Genomic DNA, 17,364 nt, shown 5'->3' with positions numbered 1-17,364 from the left:
CTTACTCACACAGCTACCTCATTGCGCCTCTTTTTTTCTTTGCGTCATGTGCTGTTTGGGGAGGGTTTTTTGGAAGGGCCATCCTGCGTGACACTGCAGTGCCACTCCTAGATTGGCCCGGTGTTTGTGTCGGCCACTAGGGTCGCTAATCTTACTCACACAGCTACCTCATTGCGCCTCTTTTTTTCTTTGCGTCATGTGCTGTTTGGGGAGGGTTTTTTGGAAGGGACATCCTGCGTGACACTGCAGTGCCACTCCTAGATGGGCCCGGTGTTTGTGTCGGCCACTAGGGTCGCTTATCTTACTCACACAGCGACCTCGGTGCAAATTTTAGGACTAAAAATAATATTGTGAGGTGTGAGGTATTCAGAATAGACTGAAAATGAGTGTAAATTATGGTTTTTGAGGTTAATAATACTTTGGGATCAAAATGACCCCCAAATTCTATGATTTAAGCTGTTTTTTAGTGTTTTTTGAAAAAAACACCCGAATCCAAAACACACCCGAATCCGACAAAAAAAATTCGGTGAGGTTTTGCCAAAACGCGTTCGAACCCAAAACACGGCCGCGGAACCGAACCCAAAACCAAAACACAAAACCCGAAAAATTTCAGGCGCTCATCTCTACTGACAGTGTCCAGCAGGTCCGTCATTCATTATATTTCTATCTTCTTCATACTAGTAGTTTAGGAGTCTGCAGTGCTGACAGTGTCCAGCAGGTCCGTCATTATACAATATATACCTGTCCTGCAGTAGTGATATATATATATTTTTTATATCATTATCATCCAGTCTATACTAGCAGACGCGCAGTACGGTAGTCCACGGCTGTAGCTACCTCTGTGTCGGCAGTCGCTCGTCCATAATTGTATACCTACCTGTGGTGGTTTTTTTTTTTTCTATCTTCTTCATACTAGTAGTTTAGGAGTCTGCAGTGCTGACAGTGTCCAGCAGGTCCGTCATTATACAATATATACCTGTCCTGCAGTAGTGATATATATATATTTTTTATATCATTATCATCCAGTCTATACTAGCAGACGCAGTATGGTAGTCCACGGCTGTAGCTACCTCTGTGTCGGCAGTCGCTCGTCATCCATAAGTATACTAGTATCCATCCATCTCCATTGTTTACCTGAGGTGCCTTTTAGTTGTGCCTATTAAAATATGGAGAACAAAAATGTTGAGGTTCCAAAAATAGGGAAAGATCAAGATCCACTTCCACCTCGTGCTGAAGCTGCTGCCACTAGTCATGGCCGAGACGATGAAATGCCATCAACGTCGTCTGCCAAGGCCGATGCCCAATGTCATAGTACAGAGCATGTAAAATCCAAAACACAAAATATCAGTAAAAAAAGGACTCAAAAATCTAAAATAAAATCGTCGGAGGAGAAGCGTAAACTTGCCAATATGCCATTTACCACACGGAGTGGCAAGGAACGGCTGAGGCCCTGGCCTATGTTCATGGCTAGTGGTTCAGCTTCACATGAGGATGGAAGCACTCAGCCTCTCGCTAGAAAAATGAAAAGACTTAAGCTGGCAAAAGCACAGCAAAGAACTGTGCGTTCTTCGAAATCACAAATCCACAAGGAGAGTCCAATTGTGTCTGTTGCGATGCCTGACCTTCCCAACACTGGACGTGAAGAGCATGCGCCTTCCACCATTTGCACGCCCCCTGCAAGTGCTGGAAGGAGCACCCGCAGTCCAGTTCCTGATAGTCAGATTGAAGATGTCAGTGTTGAAGTACACCAGGATGAGGAGGATATGGGTGTTGCTGGCGCTGGGGAGGAAATTGACCAGGAGGATTCTGATGGTGAGGTGGTTTGTTTAAGTCAGGCACCCGGGGAGACACCTGTTGTCCGTGGGAGGAATATGGCCATTGACATGCCTGGTGAAAATACCAAAAAAATCAGCTCTTCAGTGTGGAAGTATTTCAACAGAAATGCGGACAACATTTGTCAAGCCGTGTGTTGCCTTTGTCAAGCTGTAATAAGTAGGGGTAAGGACGTTAACCACCTCGGAACATCCTCCCTTATACGTCACCTGCAGCGCATTCATCATAAGTCAGTGACAAGTTCAAAAACTTTGGGCGACAGCGGAAGCAGTCCACTGACCAGTAAATCCCTTCCTCTTGTAACCAAGCTCACGCAAACCACCCCACCAACTCCCTCAGTGTCAATTTCCTCCTTCCCCAGGAATGCCAATAGTCCTGCAGGCCATGTCACTGGCAATTCTGACGAGTCCTCTCCTGCCTGGGATTCCTCCGATGCATCCTTGCGTGTAACGCCTACTGCTGCTGGCGCTGCTGTTGTTGCTGCTGGGAGTCGATGGTCATCCCAGAGGGGAAGTCGGAAGACCACTTTTACTACTTCCACCAAGCAATTGACTGTCCAACAGTCCTTTGCGAGGAAGATGAAATATCACAGCAGTCATCCTGCTGCAAAGCGGATAACTGAGGCCTTGGCATCCTGGGCGGTGAGAAACGTGGTTCCGGTATCCATCATTACTGCAGAGGCAACTAGAGACTTGTTGGAGGTACTGTGTCCCCGGTACCAAATACCATCTAGGTTCCATTTCTCTAGGCAGGCGATACCGAAAATGTACACAGACCTCAGAAAAAGACTCACCAGTGTCCTAAAAAATGCAGTTGTACCCAATGTCCACTTAACCACGGACATGTGGACAAGTGGAGCAGGGCAGACTCAGGACTATATGACTGTGACAGCCCACTGGGTAGATGTATGGACTCCCGCCGCAAGAACAGCAGCGGCGGCACCAGTAGCAGCATCTCGCAAACGCCAACTCTTTCCTAGGCAGGCTACGCTTTGTATCACCGCTTTCCAGAATACGCACACAGCTAAAAACCTCTTACGGCAACTGAGGAAGATCATCGCAGAATGGCTTACCCCAATTGGACTCTCCTGTGGATTTGTGGCATCGGACAACGCCAGCAATATTGTGTGTGCATTAAATATGGGCAAATTCCAGCACGTCCCATGTTTTGCACATACCTTGAATTTGGTGGTGCAGATTTATTTAAAAAACGAGAGGGGCGTGCAAGAGATGCTGTCGGTGGCCAGAAGAATTGCGGGACACTTTCGGCGTACAGGCACCACGTACAGAAGACTGGAGCAACACCAAAAACGCCTGAACCTGCCCTGCCATCATCTGAAGCAAGAAGTGGTAACGAGGTGGAATTCAACCCTCTATATGCTTCAGAGGTTGGAGGAGCAGCAAAAGGCCATTCAAGCCTATACAACTGAGCACGATATAGGAGGTGGAATGTACCTGTATCAAGCGCAGTGGAAAATGATTTCAACGTTGTGCAAGGTTCTGCAACCTTTTGAACTTGCCACACGTGAAGTCAGTTCAGACACTGCCAGCCTGAGTCAGGTCATTCCCCTCATCAGGCTTTTGCAGAAGAAGCTGGAGACATTGAAGGAGGAGCTAACACAGAGCGATTCCGCTAGGCATGTGGGACTTGTGGATGGAGCCCTTAATTGGCTTAACAAGGATTCACGGGTGGTCAATCTGTTGAAATCAGAGCACTACATTTTGGCCACCGTGCTCGATCCTAGATTTAAAACCTACCTTGGATCTCTCTTTCCGGCAGACACAAGTCTGCAGGGGTTCAAAGAACTGCTGGTGTGAAAATTGTCAAGTCAAGCGGAACGCGACCTGTCAACATCTCCTCCTTCACATTCTCTCGCAACTGGGGGTGCGAGGAAAAGGCTCAGAATTCCGAGCCCACCCGCTGGCGGTGATGCAGGGCAGTCTGGAGCGACTGCTGATGCTGACATCTGGTCCGGACTGAAGGACCTGCCAACGATTACGGACATGTCGTCTACTGTCACTGCATATGATTCTCTCCCCATTGAAAGAATGGTGGAGGATTATATGAGTGACCGCATCCAAGTAGGCACGTCAGACAGTCCGTACGTATACTGGCAGGAAAAAGAGGCAATTTGGAGGCCCTTGCACAAACTGGCTTTATTCTACCTAAGTTGCCCTCCCACAAGTGTGTACTCCGAAAGAGTGTTTAGTGCCGCCGCTCACCTTGTCAGCAATCGGCGTATGAAGTTACTTCCAGAAAATGTGGAGAAGATGATGTTCATTAAAATGAATTATAATCAATTCCTCCATGGAGACATTCACCAGCAGCAATTGCCTCCACAAAGTACACAGGGAGCTGTGATGGTGGATTCCAGTGGGGACGAATTGATAATCTGTGAGGAGGGGGATGTACACGGTGATGAATCGGAGGATGATGATGAGGTGGACATCTTGCCTCTGTAGAGCCAGTTTGTGCAAGGAGAGATTAATTGCTTCTTTTTTGGTGGGGGTCCAAACCAACCCGTCATTTCAGTCACAGTCGTGTGGCAGACCCTGTCACTGAAATGATGGGTTGGTTAAAGTGTGCATGTCCTGTTTATACAACATAAGGGTGGGTGGGAGGGCCCAAGGACAATTCCATCTTGCACCTCTTTTTTCTTTCATTTTTCTTTGCGTCATGTGCTGTTTGGGGAGTGTTTTTTGGAAGGGCCATCCTGCCTGACACTGCAGTGCCACTCCTAGATGGGCCAGGTGTTTGTGTCGGCCACTTGGGTCGCTGAGCTTAGTCACACAGCTACCTCATTGCGCCTCTTTTTTTCTTTGTGTCATGTGCTGTTTGGGGAGTATTTTTTGGAAGGGCCATCCTGCCTGACACTGCAGTGCCACTCCTAGATGGGCCAGGTGTTTGTGTCGGCCACTTGGGTCGCTGAGCTTAGTCACACAGCTACCTCATTGCGCCTCTTTTTTTCTTTGCGTCATGTGCTGTTTGGGGAGTGTTTTTTGGAAGGGCCATCCTGCGTGACACTGCAGTGCCACTCCTAGATGGGCCAGGTGTTTGTGTCGGCCACTTGGGTTGCTGAGCTTAGTCACACAGCTACCTCATTGCGCCTCTTTTTTTCTTTGCGTCATGTGCTGTTTGGGGAGTGTTTTTTGGAAGGGCCATCCTGCGTGACACTGCAGTGCCACTCCTAGATGGGCCAGGTGTTTGTGTCGGCCACTTGGGTCGCTGAGCTTAGTCACACAGCTACCTCATTGCGCCTCTTTTTTTCTTTGCGTCATGTGCTGTTTGGGGAGTGTTTTTTGGAAGGGCCATCCTGCGTGACACTGCAGTGCCACTCCTAGATGGGCCAGGTGTTTGTGTCGGCCACTAGGGTCGCTGAGCTTAGTCACACAGCTACCCCATTGCGCCTCTTTTTTTCTTTACGTCATGTGCTGTTTGGGGAGTGTTTTTGGAAGGGCCATCCTGCGTGACACTGCAGTGCCACTCCTAGATGGGCCAGGTGTTTGTGTCGGCCACTAGGGTCGCTTAGCTTACTCACACAGCTACCTCATTGCGCCTCTTTTTTTTCTTCTTTGCGTCATGTGCTGTTTGGGGAGTATTTTTTGGAAGGGCCATCCTGCCTGACACTGCAGTGCCACTCCTAGATGGGCCAGGTGTTTGTGTCGGCCACTTGGGTCGCTGAGCTTAGTCACACAGCTACCTCATTGCGCCTCTTTTTTTCTTTGCGTCATGTGCTGTTTGGGGAGTGTTTTTTGGAAGGGCCATCCTGCGTGACACTGCAGTGCCACTCCTAGATGGGCCAGGTGTTTGTGTCGGCCACTTGGGTCGCTGAGCTTAGTCATCCAGCGACCTCGGTTCAAATTTTAGGACTAAAAATAATATTGTGAGGTGTGAGGTGTTCAGAATAGACTGAAAATGAGTGGAAATTATGGTTATTGAGGTTAATAATACTTTGGGATCAAAATGACCCCCAAATTCTATGATTTAAGCTGTTTTTTAGGGTTTTTTGAAAAAAACACCCGAATCCAAAACACACCCGAATCCGACAAAAAAATTCGGTGAGGTTTTGCCAAAACGCGTTCGAACCCAAAACACGGCCGCGGAACCGAACCCAAAACCAAAACACAAAACCCGAAAAATTTCCGGTGCACATCTCTAATTTTAATGTGCAAAAAGAAGCCAAGGAAAGATGGATAAATCTCCAAAAGGCATCAAATTACAGATTAGACATTCTTATAACATGTCGAAAAAAGTTTGATTTTATTTCCATCATTTACACTTTCAAAAGAACAGAAAACAAAAAAATGGCGTCTGCAAAAGTTTGGGCACCCTGCAGAGTTAATACCTTGTACTGCCCCCTTTGGACAGCTGAGACCTGGCAGTGTCATGGATTGTTCTCAATCATCGTCTGGAAAGACCAGGTGATGTCAATCTCAAAGGTTTTAAAAGCCCAGACTCATCTGACTTTGCTTCAACAATCAGCACCATGGGTTCCTCTAAGCAGTTGTGTAGAACACTGAAACTGAGAATAGTTGACGCTCACAAAGCAGGAGAAGGCTATAAGAAGATAGCAAAGCGTTATCAGATGCCCATATCCTCTGTTCGGAATGTAATTAAGAAATGGCAGTCATCAGGAACAGTGGAAGTTAAAGCAAGGTCTGGAAGACCAAGAAAAATATCAGACAGAACAGCTCGCAGGATTGTGAGAAAAGCAAGTCAAAATCCACGTTTGACTGCACGATCCCTCCAGGAAGATCTGGTAGACACTGGAGTTGTGGTACACTATTCCACTATAAAGAGATACTTGTACAAATAAGGTCTTCATGGAAGAGTAATCAGAAGAAAACCTCTTCTACGTCCTCACCACAAAAATCAGCGATTGAAGTTTGCAAATGAACATATAGACAAGCCTGATGCATTTTGGAATAAAGTTCTGTGCACCGCTGAGGTTAAAATTGAACTTTTTGGCCGGAATGAGCAAAGGTACGTTTGGAGAAGGAAGGGCACAGAATTTAATGAAAAGAACCTCTGTCCAACTGTTAAGCATGGGGGTGGATCAATCATGCTTTGGAGTTGTATTGCAGCCAGTGGCACAGGGAACATTTCACGAGTAGAAGGAAAAATGGATTCAATAAGATTCCAGCAAATTTTGGACGCTATCTTGATGCCATCTGTGAAAAAGCTGAAGTTAAAGAGAGGCTGGCTTCTACAATTGGATAATGATCCTAAACACACCTCAAAATCCACGGTGGATTACATCAAGAGGCATAAACTGAAGGTTTTGCCATGGCCTTCACAATCTCCTGACCTCAACATAATTGAAAATCTATGGATAGACCTTAAAAGAGCAGTGCGTCACAGACAGCCCAGGAATCTCAAAGAACTGGAAGACTTTTGTAAGGAAGAATGGGCGAAGATACCTCAAACAAGAATTGAAAGACTCTTGGCTGGCTACAAAAAGCATTTACAAGCTGTGATACTTGCCAAAGGGGGCAGTACAAGGTATTAACTCTGCAGGGTGCCCAAACTTTTGCAGACACCATTTTTTGTTTTCTGTTCTTTTGAAAGTGTAAATGATGGAAATAAAATCAAACTTTTTTTGACATGTTATAAGAATGTCTAATCTGTAATTTGATGCCTTTTGGAGATTTTTCCATCTTTCCTTGGCTTCTTTTTGCACATTAAAATGAATTTTTGCCTGGGGTGCCCAAACTTTCAATCCCCACTGTATATATATATATATATATATATATATACACATACACTGTAATATGAGGGTGACACAGTGATATACGCCTCAAATGCGGCCATGACACGCCTGCGTGTTACAAACCACTACCCACAAACACCATGTTGTCTCCCACAAGTAGTCAGTTCATGTCAATTTGTGATCGTATCTCCCTTATAGCCTGCGAATGCACAGCAATCGCAATTTGCAGCGCATTCTGACGATAATCGTCTGATTTGCGTTTTTTCAATTTAGCGATCCATGCTGAATGAGGGCCCATGTGTACTCCTTACAGTAAATAAATAGGTTATTCAAGTTCACTAAGGAGCTTCATGACCATGTAAATGCAGGAGGCAGCAGGTTTCATACAGGTCACACAGATCTGAGTGGACTTCTAATATCCATTAAGTATACACACAGTAGTGTTTGATTTTTTAAGAGAGGACAATATTACACTGTATGTCCTCACCACTAGTGAGCTATTATACTGCTGGTAGCTATGTAGAAACAACTTCTGCGTTAATACATTTCATGACCCACACGCATACACCAGGAACGTGCGGTGAGGTAAATGGCTGAGGAGGCACTGGCTAGTACCAGAGACAGGTTTATACACAATATATAAGCCCAAGGGTTCATGTGGGCTTTATACAAAGATGCAGAAGTATTTACTGTTGGAAATTTGGAGAGATTTGATCAGAGATGTACGGAAAAGGTAGGCAGGGGAGGCGCTGATACACCTGTACTAGGTCCTAATTCACACCTTACCGCTGTGCTGCAAATTACACTGTCCATCGATCAGATAGTCGCTGCCTAGGGGGAGTGAAAATTCACCCCATGCAAGTGTGTGAACGCATGTGCACTCTGTGCGAAACTTTTCCTCAGTTAGCGGACAGCCGCAAAACCCTTCGCATCACACTCACCATCGAATGTTTTTCCCATTCTGTGCAGTGTGTGCAGTCTGTGCGTAGCTCAATACTTACTCCTCCAGTGCGAAGAAATCAGGCTGATCGGGTCCAGAGCTGACATCACACAACCGCCCTGAAAACGCTTGGGAATGCCTGCGTTTTCCCTGACACTCCCAGAAAATGTCAGTATTTCAAAAGAAAAAGGAGAGACTCTGTGTTGGGGCACGCTTAAGAAATAAAAATTAAAACGTAACTTTTAATTAGAATATAATAAAATTGTGGTACACAGACAAACACACATATAGTACTTTATGAGAAAATCTTAAGGAATTTTTGAATCTGAGGACAGATCCTCAATTATCAAAAAGAAAAATTGGTGAATAGGAGTATTAAGTCTCCAATTTATATGAATATTACAGGTGACAGTGACACCCAAGATGAAAGTATCAGAAATTAAATTTCAACATAACAGGAAAAGAGTTCCGACATATGGCACATAGGCATTTGATATAGCAATCTAGATTATAAGTTTCGTCCAATAACCAATGCCTATTGTGATAGTGAAAAGACGGGCCCTGAACCTATACGTTTCCTGTATCTTGCTCTTTTCAGTACTTTCTCATCCTGCTGCCAGTCACATAATTTCTCTGCAATGCGAAAGTAACAGAGAGACTGTGCCCATCAATGGACAGTAGAAGTACTCCTTCTGGTATGTGCCAATAACCATACACCCTCTCATTCACAATCTATGTGATATTACTGCCATATCTCACTGGTTACGCCCAATCTCGCCAGATCTTGGAAGCTAAGCAGTGAGGAGCCTGATCAGTACCTGGATGGGAGACTGCTAGGGAATATTAGGTGCAGTAGTAAATACCTTTGTCTCCATGTGAACAGCAGAAGTGTTGGAGCAACCTTTGACCCTTACCGACTTCACATCTATAATCATTTATCTGATCCTAGAATAATTTAGAGATTTTTTTCTTTCACTGTACATGTTGACCAGAAACTTAGCAATAGCAGATTAACCGATACCAGGTTTCACTATCACAATAGGCATTGGTTATTGGACGAAACTTATAATCTAGATTGCTATATCAAATGCCTATGTGCCATATGTCGGAACTCTTTTCCTGTTATGTTGAAATTGAATTTCTGATACTTTCATCTTGGGTGTCACTGTCACCTGTAATATTCATATAAATTGGAGACTTAATACTCCTATTCACCAATTTTTCTTTTTGATAATTGAGGATCTGTCCTCAGATTCAAAAATTCCTTAAGATTTTCTCATAAAGTACTATATGTGTGTTTGTCGGGATCCGGACTGAAAGTCGACAGTAACTAGGTCGACAATGTCTAGGTCGACCACTATTGGTCGACAGTAACTAGGTCGACAGGGTGTCTAGGTCGACAGGGTCTTTAGGTCGACATGTTCTAGGTCGACAGGTCAAAAGATCGGCATGAGTTTTTCACAATTTTTTTCTTTTTTTGAACCTTTTCATACTTAACGATCCACGTGGACTACGATTGGAACGGTAATCTGTGCTGAGCGAAGCGGTAGCGGAGCGAAGGCACTATGCCCGAAGCATGGCGAGCGAAGCGAGCCATGCGAGGAGACGCGTGCACTATTTGGGGTTCCCGGTCACTCTACGAAGAAAACAACACCAAAATAACATTAAAAACTCATGTCGACCTTTTGACCTGTCGACCTAGAACATGTCGACCTAAAGACCCTGTCGACCCAGACACCCTGTCAACCTAGTTACTATCGACCAATAGTGGTCGACCTAGACATTGTCGACCTAGTTACTGTTGACTTTCAATACCACACCCGTGTTTGTCTGTGTACCACAATTTTATTGTATTCTAATTAAAAGTTAAGTTTTAATTTTTATTTCTTAAGCGTGCCCAAAACACAGAGTCTCTCCTTTTTCTTTTGAAATACTGACACGTACTATTGACTCTGGGTGCACCACCAACAACAACAACTACTCCTTGGATACCGATTTCAGGCATCGCTTATGCACATGCACTGTTGGTCTACAAGGGACAAATTCTATAAGAGCCCATTATAAAGATATTGTTTTAGTCCTGTGCGGCACCAAACCAACCTTACTCCCAGAAAATGGCCAGTTACCACCCACAAATGTCATGTTCCTGTCAATCACCTTGCTAACAGCCGTGCAATCAAAATTTTTGCACCATCCTGTTGCTGTTTGGCGACGCGTGTGTGTATTGCTGTGCATATACATGCGCAGTAGTTCGATATTCGCCTGCTGTGCAAATACTCACAGCAGCGATCAGGTCTGAATCAGGTCCGTAGATCAGTATACTCAAGAGTTTTGTAAAAAATAATACAAAGAAGATCTTTATAATATATTCTTTGGGGGATATTCATTTGTTTTAAAAGTCAGTTGGGAGTCTGTTTTTTCCTATCTAATAGACAGAAAAACACAGACACCCAACCGACTTTTCTAACATTTGAATCTCCCCCTTTGTATTTTTCATACACTTTATATAGTCAGAACTCTGTAGTATATTGGAGTATGACAGGAAAGACTCTGCCCACATGCCTCACCTCACCGCATGTCACTGACGTACACCCAGAGACCTGTGCATTGGTACCTAATACATCAATACCATGCATTATCTTTTCACATTATGGGTGGTATTCAATTATTTTCACCCACTTCCACACCTGTTTTGTTTTTGCTGATGGGTGTGGTATAATAATTTCAGCTCGCTACGCCAGGGGTAGCGAGGGTGCCCAACCATTTAAGCACTTAAACCTGATTACTATGGGTGCGATATGCGCGATAATGGGGTCACTTTAGAAAGGAGATTGGGTGTGATATATGTGTCTGATTCAAAGAAGGACACAGCATACTTGAAATGTGGGTGGCGTTCCCGGCCTCCTGGAAAGTTGGGCAAGCCCCCTGCAGTCGGCCACTGCCGCTAGTTGTCGTCCACTTACCGAGTGGGTGGTCCCAGTGGCTGATGACGCAATTCACTCTGAATTGGTGGCCATGATGATCCAATTGTGGCCACCACACCCCACTACTGTTTCTTATGCCTTGCCCCACCCCCTTTAACATGACATGTCACCCTGCTGTGTCAACCCAGCTGCCCTCTGTCCTCTCCTGGAGTGGCCAATGTTTTAAATCTGCACATGTGTCTGAGTTACCGCTTGGAGACGCAGAACATAATAAGGTTCATGGTCTGTGGCATCACTGGGCATTCCTGCAAGGTAGCCAGATGTGGGCGTGTCTCTGATCTCCGGCGTGTCGCTAACAGCAGGCACGTCTAAGACACAGAACCACTCACACTGATGGTGTGACCGTACTGAGACAGTAGGCAGACCATCAGCTGTAGCATTAGGATACAGACGTAGAATTGGCCACATCTGTGTCCGAATCAAATTCACCCCCTATCTCTGTACTGGCTCTCCAGGTTTGTAGAGTTGGATGCAACAGAGTTCATGCACAGAATATATCATTAGATTAGCAGTCTGACGCTGTATCTGTGCGCAGTAACAGGTCACCGTGAAATGAGTGGCAACTATAGATTGTAAGCTTGCGAGCAGGGCCTTATTACCTCTATGACTGTTTGTTATTACCCAGTTTTTTTATATCATTGTTATTTCCAATTGTAAAGCGCAACGGAATTTGCTGCGCTATATAAGAAACTGTTAATAAATAAATAAATAATAACTGGGCAGGGAGTATCAGCTTGCGCGGGAAAGCTCACTTCAATAGGAGTGTCATGGGAGTATCTTGGGCATCATCTGGGCATGTTTTAAGTAGTTGCTGCATCTTTGCAGAGGTCGCACGGTAATCCAACTTCTTCTCAAGCTGCCAAATATAAAGCCACAACCACTACAGCAGCGGTGGCCAACCAGTGGCTCTTGAGCCGCATGCGGCTCTTTCTTTATTCAAATGTGGCCCCCAACTCTCTAAAGCATGTGGCCACAACAGATACAGAAACCGCTGCACTCCAGCCAGACACGCAGCAGCACTACAAACTGAAAACTGCAGGAGCCAGATACTAGAGGTGAGACACCCACTGGAAAACAGAGGACATATAAGTGGCTGGTGCAATGGCACGAGTTGGTGGGGGGGCTGTAGTGATACACGAGGGTGGGCTAGAGTGTCACAAGGCAGAGCTGGCTGGAGTGACATAGGAGGGTGGTAGTAGGAGTGACACATGGAAGAGTTGGCTGAAGTGACACAGGGGGGTGCTGGCAGGAGTGACTCACGGAGAGTTGGCTGAAGTGACACAGGGGGGTGCTGGCAGGAGTGACTCACGGGGAGCTGGCTGGAGTGACATAGGAGGGTGCTAGCAGGAGTGACACATGGGGGAGCTGGCTGGAGGGACAACAGGGTGTTGGCTGGAGTGACACATAGGGGAGCTGAAGTTTATTATGTGAATCTGGCTTTTTCAATGGATCTGGTGTTAAAAATTTATTTTATGTCGTTCTGGCTTTTTCAATGAATTTTATACCAGGGACGTGGTCTAGCAGGCACAAGACCACATTCCATTTTTGCATGTGTGCTTTCGGCTCGATGTCGGCTCTTTCACGTACCTAACAAGATTTTTTGGCTCTTTGTCACTGACTGGTTGGCTACCCCTGCACTACAGGATCAGCCCACATGCCCAATACAGCTGTCAATATGGCATCAGAAACTGCTTCACACTTGGAATTGTGCCTGATAGTAACGGTATAGCTGTCATGTACGAACTGCAGGCAGCCATGTTTGTGGGCTGGGCGATATTCATGACAATGCATGCTATGCCGATATTCACGCAAATGTTGTTTTCTTCCCTCTGTGCATGGGTCCCAATTTTGTATGTACAGAGACGCAGGACAGATTTGAGCACATGGTATCAGAAATTTGTAGGGTGACCGATGGTGCACACTGAACTGTATTACAGCGTCTATGGAAGCTGACAGTGAGAATGTATTACACATGGCATCATGGATGCGATACATTCCGCCATGTATTGGGTACATACCAATTTTAATAGCTCTAATATGCATATAGAAAATTGCAAAGGACAGCTCTACCAGTAAGAACTATCCTTTGCAATGTAAGGATTTCTGGTTAATGACCCAGGACTACGCATGCTCAGAATGACGTGAGCTGCATGGGACACTAAGAGGCATCCATCTTTGTTAGAAATGCAAAAAAGATTCCCATAGGCTTCTATTGGACAATGGTTATGTACCGGGTCCAGAATATGTCACATTCTGGAGCTTGGTACATATGGGAAATGCGGCCACATTTTAGAACATGCCGCGCAGGATGTTATATTGGTAAAATAGAACCTTTGAGTTAGTTGTGCATATTTACATATTAACTTTTTTTTTGTTAAATTATCTAAATTATGGCTAACGTGTTTCCTGAAGTATTCTGAGAGAAAAATAATAATAATAATAATAATAATAATAATAATATATTATTCTGCCCCAAGATTATGTAGAGACGTACAAACAACATTTTTATTATTGTTTATTAATATAGTGCCACCAATCGATGGACAGACCCTCCAACCGTCCAACTTTTGGCAAGACAGTTCCAATTTTCTGCCATTTTCCCACCATCCCACCTGCTAGGGAAAAGGGGTGGGGGAGATCGATGAAGCATTCATCACTACTGCATGCGTATAGCATCTACGCAGAGCGAGGTGAGCCTGGGGGCAGGCCTGCAGCTCAGAGAGCACTGGGCAGTCCCCCATAGTGGTATAAACGGGGGTGCGATGCAAGACCGGACTGCCCATCTGGCACTTCTGGCAAACACCAGAATGGCCGATGGGCTGGTTGGCCGGTCCTGTCACACAGAGAGACGGTCTGGCTGCTCCCCTGCCCGTCTCCATGGAAATGGAGGCACGCAGTGAGTCCACGCCCCCTGACTCGTGCCCCCCCGCCTGTCTCCATGGAAATGGGGGAGTGCTGCTAGTCCATGCCCCCTTCACTCGTGTCTGCGCACCCCCTTACACGACGTGCGCGCCCCTGTAATTTGCGCACATGCCAGGGCAGATTTCGGGCCCCAGTCTGTCCCTGGTGTGATGTGAGGCTTCACTCCCTTCCGTGAGAACATGCCCCTTTTTTTGAGTGTGCATCAAAGACACGTACCCGGATGTCAGACCATTTTCAGTCAGCACACAATTAACCTCTCAGTATGCTTTTGGCCTTTGATAATATATTTAATTAAGTGCAATAACCAGAGCAGAAAATTGCCATATCATACGGAAAATTACTTCCCCATCTGCTCAATTTGATGACAAGTGTGGACTGTTCTCTACCATCTAATACTATGCCAGTTAAAAAAGAAAAGGGAACATCATTTTGCTGAGCAAGTTCTCAGTGCCCTGAAGATTTGTCAATGTCTTTATTGTCTCCAAGTTGATATGTGGAATTAGCAGTGTGCGGCGGGTACTTTACTGGTTGTGAAATAAGAGGGGAATCTTGTCACTGCTTATAAGCCGCAAAACTCGAGGTCAAAAACATGTCAGAAGCCAGCAAAAATATTATGAATATGTTATACTGCCCATTATCACTGCTGGTAGTTTATTAGTTATTGTGAGGCAGATGTATTAAGCCTTGAGAAATGATAAAGCAGTGATAAGTGGAAGGTGATAACGCACCAGCCAATCATTACGGGTTTGAAAAATGACAGTTAGGAGCTGATTGGCTGGTGCATTATCACCTTCCACTTATCACTGCTTTATCACTTCTCCAGGCTTAATACATCTGCCCCTTCGTAATTACAGAAAAAAAAAGACAAACAGAACTATACCTTAATATACATCATTTGTTAATAAAGGCACCTGTACTAAATTAGCGGTATTGTTGATGCATTGTAGACAGCTACCAAAGACCATATAGACGGTGGAGCAACCGGTGACACTACCCAGTCCTTAGGTTGCGCCTACCACCCAGCCTTCTGCTCCCGGCCTTACCTGTATTCAAACGCTTTTGTCATCATGACATCACATGCACCGGGGCAGGGTGCGGGGGCCTGCCCGGGGAGCCGAAGTATAGCATCTCAGCTATGTGGGTTCTCTGCTTGATCACAACCAATATTTGTGATGTGGCTGAGACTAACCATTCCTGTGTATGCCATTTTTCAATCATATGGGGGATAGGGGTACCAAGAGGTCCTATGGTTTAGTGACTTTCACCCAACTTAAAACTATCCAGGACAAAAAGCAGAAACCTAAACTTTATTGAAACAAATCAAGGCAGAAGAGCAGTAACATAATAAACAGGTGACTAATGTTAACTTGTATTTCCACAAATCAATAAAAACAATTGAGTTCAAACAATCGCTCAGATAGCATCTCTCGTCCACTTTGATTTTGCTGTCTCTCCGAATAATGGCTAGAACAAGCAACATGAAATGCACGCACCCTGTTAATGATTAGTTAGCTATGGTCAAGTGCCTGGGTACAGTAGCCTTGATGGATTTCCACCACAGATGAGAGGAGATTAATATCTCAAACCTGTTGCTATAGAGTTTGCCCCTGGGACTAAAAACATTAATACTTCGCAGAACATCCCAAAAAGAAAACATATTAAAGCGATTAATCAAAGTATACTTGATAGCCATTCGTTAATATGTTTTAACAATCAAACAACTAAGGAATGTTTAGCTTTGCATGTTGTTGACCTCCAGTAACCTATAGCCATTATGTTGGGTTAGTTTGATAAATTAGTGAAAGGGAATGTTTACCTGTCATTATTGAAGCCTGGCCTGCTTTCTTAAGACTCTCTGGCTACTGTGTATCAGATGGATCTGGAATGTGAATGACTGACGTGTGGCACAACGACCTGCATTGATAAGGTGATTGGAACAAAGTAACTAGGGATGAATTGCTGGGCTCATCAGTGTTGTATCTGTATTATCATGTCAGTATGATCATATGTGCAAGGCAAGCTATTCTTCCAATTCAATTGTACCCTACACAGTAAATTACACTATATAAATGCATAAATTAGAAAGAGGTATATTTCATTTTAAGCCATAAATCCTGCATTTTTTTATTGAATAGCAATTTAAGTAACTTTAAAGCATGTATCAGATCACTTTTCTTAGTGTCCTACTTTTTTCTTTATCTCCTTATCAAAATCTCCCTGGAAACCGCAAAGCACAAATTTGTGGCAGCCCCAGGCTAACTAGCATGTTGGCAATTTAGCAGACTGTGCATATCTCCTGTGAATTATTTTAATTTACATATTTTATTGTTTAATTATTTGTTTGTATATTATTGAAGTTTATAGTCAAAAAGTATTTATGTATGTGGCTTAGAAGAAACTTGTAGTGTGCAGTATGTGGGTAACAGGAGTTTGAATCACACATTAGAACATTTTTATTTTATCAAGCAATTATTTGTATATTGTTGAAGTTTGAGGTTTATTAAATATATTACAAATATACTCTGAAGCAAATTCATTTCATTTTTTTTATATAGTGCAATCTAGCACAGGTCCTTGATTGGTGTTCAACTACGTTTGGGGGCTCGTAATCCTCCCCCACTACATCATGTGACTTTGTTTGCCATGGTAGTAACAACGTATAGAATTATGAATCATTAACAGCAGTCTGAAGAAACAAACCAATGAACATGGTAAATACAAAACAAAAATTATGATTTATGTAACAAAAAAATAAAAACAAAATGTCATGGATTTGCAGCTTTAAATTCCACGAATAAAATGAAACATAAAAATATATTTTGACATGTTCGCTGGTAGGAGGATATCATGTAGCAATTACTCAGTGTGTCACCCCCCCCCCCCCCCCCTCCACCCCACCCCTCCAAACTGTGCTCACAGCCAGGACTGGATTGACCATTAATAAAAATAAGCACGTGCTTAGGGCATCAAGGTAA

The 17,364-nt window shown here is 44.4% G+C and overlaps 1 pseudogene; it reads left to right on the top strand.

Moving 5' to 3' along the window:
- The first annotated feature begins 9,223 nt into the window (after positions 1 to 9,223).
- LOC134895243 (5S ribosomal RNA) lies at positions 9,224 to 9,342 on the top strand (annotated as a pseudogene).
- The last annotated feature ends 8,022 nt before the right edge of the window (positions 9,343 to 17,364 follow it).

This window comes from Pseudophryne corroboree, chromosome 3 (assembly GCF_028390025.1).
Source record: "Pseudophryne corroboree isolate aPseCor3 chromosome 3, aPseCor3.hap2, whole genome shotgun sequence".
Taxonomy (NCBI): Eukaryota; Metazoa; Chordata; class Amphibia; order Anura; family Myobatrachidae; genus Pseudophryne; species Pseudophryne corroboree.
Note: the sequence above shows the minus strand (reverse complement) of the source record. Positions and strands in the feature narration are given on the sequence as shown.